Source organism: Eschscholzia californica, unplaced genomic scaffold, assembly GCF_041429995.1.
Source record: "Eschscholzia californica isolate CP2 unplaced genomic scaffold, dmEscCali1.0.p SCAF_1, whole genome shotgun sequence".
Taxonomy (NCBI): Eukaryota; Viridiplantae; Streptophyta; class Magnoliopsida; order Ranunculales; family Papaveraceae; genus Eschscholzia; species Eschscholzia californica.
This window is the reverse complement of record NW_028238198.1, coordinates 72,780,331-72,786,330: the sequence shown is the minus strand read 5'-3', so window position 1 is coordinate 72,786,330 and position 6,000 is coordinate 72,780,331.

The following is a 6,000-nucleotide window of genomic DNA, read 5'->3' as shown; positions in this document are numbered from 1 at the left end:
AGGTCAATCTCTTGGACTTTGTCGAAGAAGATCGTGTCTACAATAACTATTGTATGGAAATCTAAGTGGTTTATGTTACTCCAAAGGGGAAGGGATCTGCCTTGCTAAATGGGTAAATGGAGTTTGAGAAGAAAAATGGATGTTTTAGGTATATGAGATCAATCTTGTGGAGGGTAACTGCTTCTACTTGGATCTCATTTGCTTAAGAGTGGTGTCTAACCACTTAACCAAATGGTGATGGACTTTGATAGTTGTTAGCAGAGTTGGTTAGTAACCATCCTTTTTCTTGGATAAATGGGCTAGGGAAGTTGTAAAGTTGCCCAAAAAGTGCTAAAGGCGCCTGATTCCCTCAGCTTTCTCACATTTGCCTTGAGCGGTCGGCTTTAACACATGGCAGGGGACCTCTTAAACTTATCTAGGGCCAAGAGCTGGCATCAGTGTGTCAAACTTTTGGAGCTCAATATACAAATAAGTCTAGAAAATTTTAAAGGCACTACTAGCTTAACAGAGCTATAACTTATTTCATCAAGATTGAAAATTTGTAAATGCATCTCAGGTTGAAACAAAAAAAAAAAAGTAAACAAGAAACAGTTCCTCCCATTTGGTTCTCCCTGAGTTCTAAACTTAAAAATCTATGAAGATTGGTGTAGAGAGTAATCCGCACCTCTCGATAGAACATCATAAGAATAGTGTGTGGCTTAAGAACCATGCATTCAAAGAGTATATTGTTAGGAAAAATAACCTAATTAACTTGTTCAGGAATATGAAGATAAACGATGTGAATGTAAAAGTAGACACCAAGATTATTTAACGTGGCAAAAAACCCCTCCAAACTAGAAGGTAAAAAACCACGGGACCTAGTCCGGAAATCTTCCACTATAATGATAATAATGGGTTACACAACTCTTCACCAAACCTATGGTGGATAAACTGAACAAAGAAACAAAGAAATAAAATCTCTTACTCCTTAGGATTTGAGTTCAAATCCTAAGGATTACTAAAGGTTGAAGAAGATAACCACAAACTAAATTGCTTCACAAGATTAATAATCTTCTTTTCTTCAAACCAATATTCTTCTCTTAATTTTATTCTCTCTTGAAAGAACCACTTCAGAAATCTCTCTTTCTCTGACTTCTCTTTGTTCTGGAAGTTGTTGTCTCTCTTATCTCTCTCTAACCTGAGAAGATATATCTGAGAGGATTCTCTTGTAACTCTCCCAACTGGGAGCTCCCAACTGGGAGGATACTTTCTAACCTAAAAGTATGATACTCTCTAACTTGAAAGTACGATACTCTCTAACCTGAAAGTATGAATAATTTCTTCCCTTTCATTCCCTATTTATGATGATAAATAAGGAGGTATTTACTAGAAATAGGATTCCTTTTTAGGCTAGAAATAAAAACTTCTATTTCTCCCTAAATAAGGAATAAGGGAAATCCTATTCCAATTAGGAATCCTTTTTATATAAGGAGGGACCCCAACAAACTCCCCCTCCCGACTTATGAAAAAGGACCTACCATTCCAAAGACAACAATACTACTATGTAGCTCATGCTTCCCGTTGAACAATCTTTTTGCCATCATATCTGAAGTATTGTCTTCTATATGGATTTTCTTGATATCCAACATTTTTTTCTTCAATACGTCTTGAATCCGCTAATCAATCACATCCCAACTGCATTCAACTCTTATTCACGAATTCGCTTGAATCAAGTGTAAAGTGCACTACTGTTTCCCTTCCATATTTCTGAACGATAAATCCAACCTTAGCTCTAGTACCACTTGTTGGGGAAAATAACCTAATTAACTTGTTCAGGAATATGAAGATAAACGATGTGAAAGTAAAAGTAGAGACACCAAGATTATTTAACGTGGCAAAAAACCCCTCCAAACTAGAAGGTAAAAAACCACGGGACTTAGTCCAGAAATCTTCCACTATAATTAAATAATGGGTTACACAATTCTTCAAGATGTGTAGAAACACTCTTGGACAACTCTTCACCAAACCTATGGTGGATAAACTGAACAAAGAAACAAAGAAATAAAATCTCTTACTCCTTAGGATTTGAACAAATCCTAGATTCCTAAATGTTGAAGAAGATAACCACAAACTAAATTGCTTCACAAGATTAATAATCTTCTTTTCTTCAAACCAATATTCTGCTCTTTCAATCTCTCTTGAAAGAACCACTTCAAAAATCTCTCTTTCTCTGACTTCTCTTTGTTCTGGAAGTTGTTGTGTATAATCTCTTCCCTTTATTCCCTATTTATGATGATAAATAAGGAGGTATTTACTAGAAATAGGATTCCTTTTTAGGTTAGAAATAAAAACTTCTATTTCTCCCTAAATAAGGAATAAGGGAAATCCTATTCCAATTAGGAATCCTTTTTATATAAGGAGGGACCCCAACATATATAACGTATGTGTTTTTATCACGATCAACAACGTTCTATGGTTTTAAAGTTCAAAAATACAATAAGCACGTTGGTTACATAAAAAGTAAACTAGTCTTAAAATGTACACTCCTTTTTATCTTCAAATTACATTTATCTTTTACTTTTGTCATCCAAAGATGATTTGATTTTGTTTTCAATGATGCTACATTTATCAACTAGCAGTTTACCTCTTGTTTGACCTAATACAACCCGGTTCATTTTTATCATTTTGTAAGTCTAAGAATTTATTTTAAATCAAATTAGGAGATCAAAATGGAAATGATCGTCTAGTATTATGTTTCGGAAACAAAATAATTATGATATACTGTATAATTTAATATCACTTCACTTGGATAATATTTTTGCTTATTGCATAATTGGTCTCAGTTTTCCATCAAATGTTTGGCTAGTAGTTGGTTGTGCAGTTGTTCTCAAAAATCCAAAATTTAGAGGTTCCATTCACGGTTGAGGCGTAAAGCAGTCATTATTTAGGGTCCAAAGTGTCTTGATTATAGTAGTTATCAGGTTTATTCAATTCATGTATATAATCACGATATATCGATACCAAATTGAATGCAATAACTTCCGGAATCCATGTCCGAACCGAAATTTGTTTCGGTTTTTAATACTCCATATTTTTCTATTAAATAAAGTAAAGCTAGTTTTTTAGATAAACTTTAGGAATCCAAAGTCTACCCTCTTCAGAATACAACATAGTAGGCTAGCTAATGGTGATGAAAACCCACAAGCCATGTCAACTAAAAGAGGAATATTGAGAGGCCTCCTTGTGGATTAAGCATGTTGCTATGAGCCCATAATCTTGGTCTCCCATAAGACATGTTTTGATTAAGAGTTTTTTTTTTTTTTTGTTAAACATGTTTTGACTAAGAGTTAAAACTTAAAAATATTTATCAAATTTACTTCAGTTTCACTTATTAGTTTGGTCTTTACATTTTTTTACTCTACCAAGAGAAAGATTGTCACACGGTGTTATATCTATTTATAATTTCATTTTGAGTGAGAGTTAGATCCTATAGACTCGGAAATGTTTCTCATTTGAATCCATGAAGCTCTATAGCAGAGATACACTCAAGACATGTCCCAAGAGAGGCAAGAAAAATGGCTCAAATTTGGAATATAAACTTTAGGAAGAATGGAGAAAGGGACAATAAGGTATCAAAAAGTAAAAAGAGTAGGAACTTCCTTCCAAGTACTAGTTAAAATAAAATTATTCTAGTAACAAAAGAGAACCAAAATATCTTCAACTCTCACTGTCACACTTTCATCAATTGCATGTGTGCATGTGTTTTGTTAGGAGTGGGAGGCATGACAAGACAAAACAATAATTTTCATTCAATCCCCCACCTCTCTATCTCTCCCTCAACCACATCCTCTTTCTCTCTCTCCAATCACAATTCCTTTTGCTATTTCTCTCAATACATTTGTTCCAGCCTCCTTTGTTTTGATTCCCCAGATCCAACTTCTGTTTCAAATAGAGAGTCATTGAGATAAGTGGGTTAGGTTAGATTAGATTAGGTTATCTTCATAGAATTACATCATTTTATCAGGAAAGTATAACAATTTCTCATACAAACTTTGCCATACAGTTGCTTGATATTAAGTGTTCGCACAGGCGCACTGAGGGTAGTGGTCTCACGCCCATATTTTTTGGCTCACAAAATAGTCCTATTATGGTGCTAAGTGACCTTCCTTACCTTGGTGGTACTCTCTGGAACATTCTGGAGACAGAATCATGAGGAGAACTCTTGATAATTCAAGGAGATTCTAGAAGCTTATAAAACTCTGGAGATCACTCTGGAAGGTCGTTGTTTCTCTGGTTATTAATCGATAAGTCGATTTCTCTCTATCTTGGCTTGATTTAGACAGAGTTTCCTTTCTCTAACTTATAGAGAGATAAATTATTAAAGAATAATGATTTATCAATATTTCTTCTTTCGGTTAATGTAGTCGAGGCGAGAATAGATTCTCTTTCCTTAAGACATTTTACACCCCCGTAACAGTACCAAACGTTAGGGTGAATGCCTTCGGGATACAACGACTAACCTTTCAGAATTTTAAGATGGTACTTCTATATTCTGAAAGCGGACGAACCTTTGTAAGTATTATGAGCTCTTGGACTAATGCGGATGATCTTCTATTTGCTTCGGAAATTCAAATATCACTTGAAAACTTCTTCCTTCCTTTTTCTAGATATTCTAGTCTAACCAGAACTTCTAGAAATATTCCTTTAATTAGATATTCTAGGCAAACCAGAACTTCTAATTGTTAGGAGAGAAGAGAAGAAGAGAAGAGAATGAATTGATGAAAAATGAAGTGAGTTTGGGTGGTATTTATAGGAATTGAGTGGTCACATTGGTTTGGGACATATCTCTAGAGTTTTGGGGACACATCTCTAGTGTTTTGGGGACAAAACTCTTGGTTTTTAGGGACACAACTCTTTGAGAAGAGTTGGTTATATAACTGGGAATTTCGGGTGAATTTTTGGCCATCAGATCTGGCTCAAAAACTCGGCCAGAATTTGATCCATTAGATCAAAACCGAAGCTGTCCCACAGATGCACTAACCGACCGTTAGTTGCTAGCCCGGAGCGTGCCCGAATGCGGAGTGAACGCCAGACGTCAGATCTCGCGCAAATCCGTGCGATGAACGCTGGTCGTCCAGATTTGAGCGCGTCCTCTTCGCGCAAATGCCCCTCATCTTAACTTGTCCTCTTTGGCGATTTAGTCCTTATTTAACCGATCTTCGTCCAAACTTTAAACTTGAATTTCTCATTCATCCGGAATCGGATTCGAGTGATTCTTGGCTCTAAATTGAAGAGCTCGACAAGACGAACGCAATGGCGCGTTCTGTTGCTGAGTTTGACGAGTCGGCTCGAGCCAAAATAGGCTCCGATTCCAACAGGTCCAAGTTATTTCTAGGAGTCTTTAGGATGTGTATAGAGAAATCCAGAGAATGTTCTGGAATTCTCCATCCTTGTAAGTGTGTAGAGTAGAACCTTCCTGGCTTCTTAGGCGCATAAAAGGGGAAGGGGTCCTCATTTGCAAACCACTCAAGTTGTGAAACAAAGTGAGTGAGTGATTTGCGAAGTTTGCAAGCCTTGTAATAGTCAAAGTGTGAGTGGCTAAGAGTGCTTTTGTACTTGAGAGTTCTTAAGATTAAGTTTCAGCCAAGTGAGTTAGTACATTCCTTTCTTAATAAAGTACTCTATTGTGCTAGTCTCTTGTAATTCCGCTGGCAAGAGAACCCTTTGGTTTGCCTTAGTCAGGGTTACGGCAAACATTGAAGTAAAGGTTGACTTGTGTTTGGCAAATAATGTTTTGAGCATAAGTGTCGCACGAGCTTTCGAGTGATTTTCGAGTGATAGAACCGAATCTCTCTTTTGTTCGACTGCAGGCCGCTCTCCTCACCCTCCATTTTTCCATAACAATATCCGTAATAAAAAAAACAAGTGTATGTATTTATCTTAAAAAAAAAAAGTGGTAATTTAGTAGTTTTTAGTTTAATGGGAGAGGTTCTTGATTCAAATTGCTGCATTTTTTTTTTT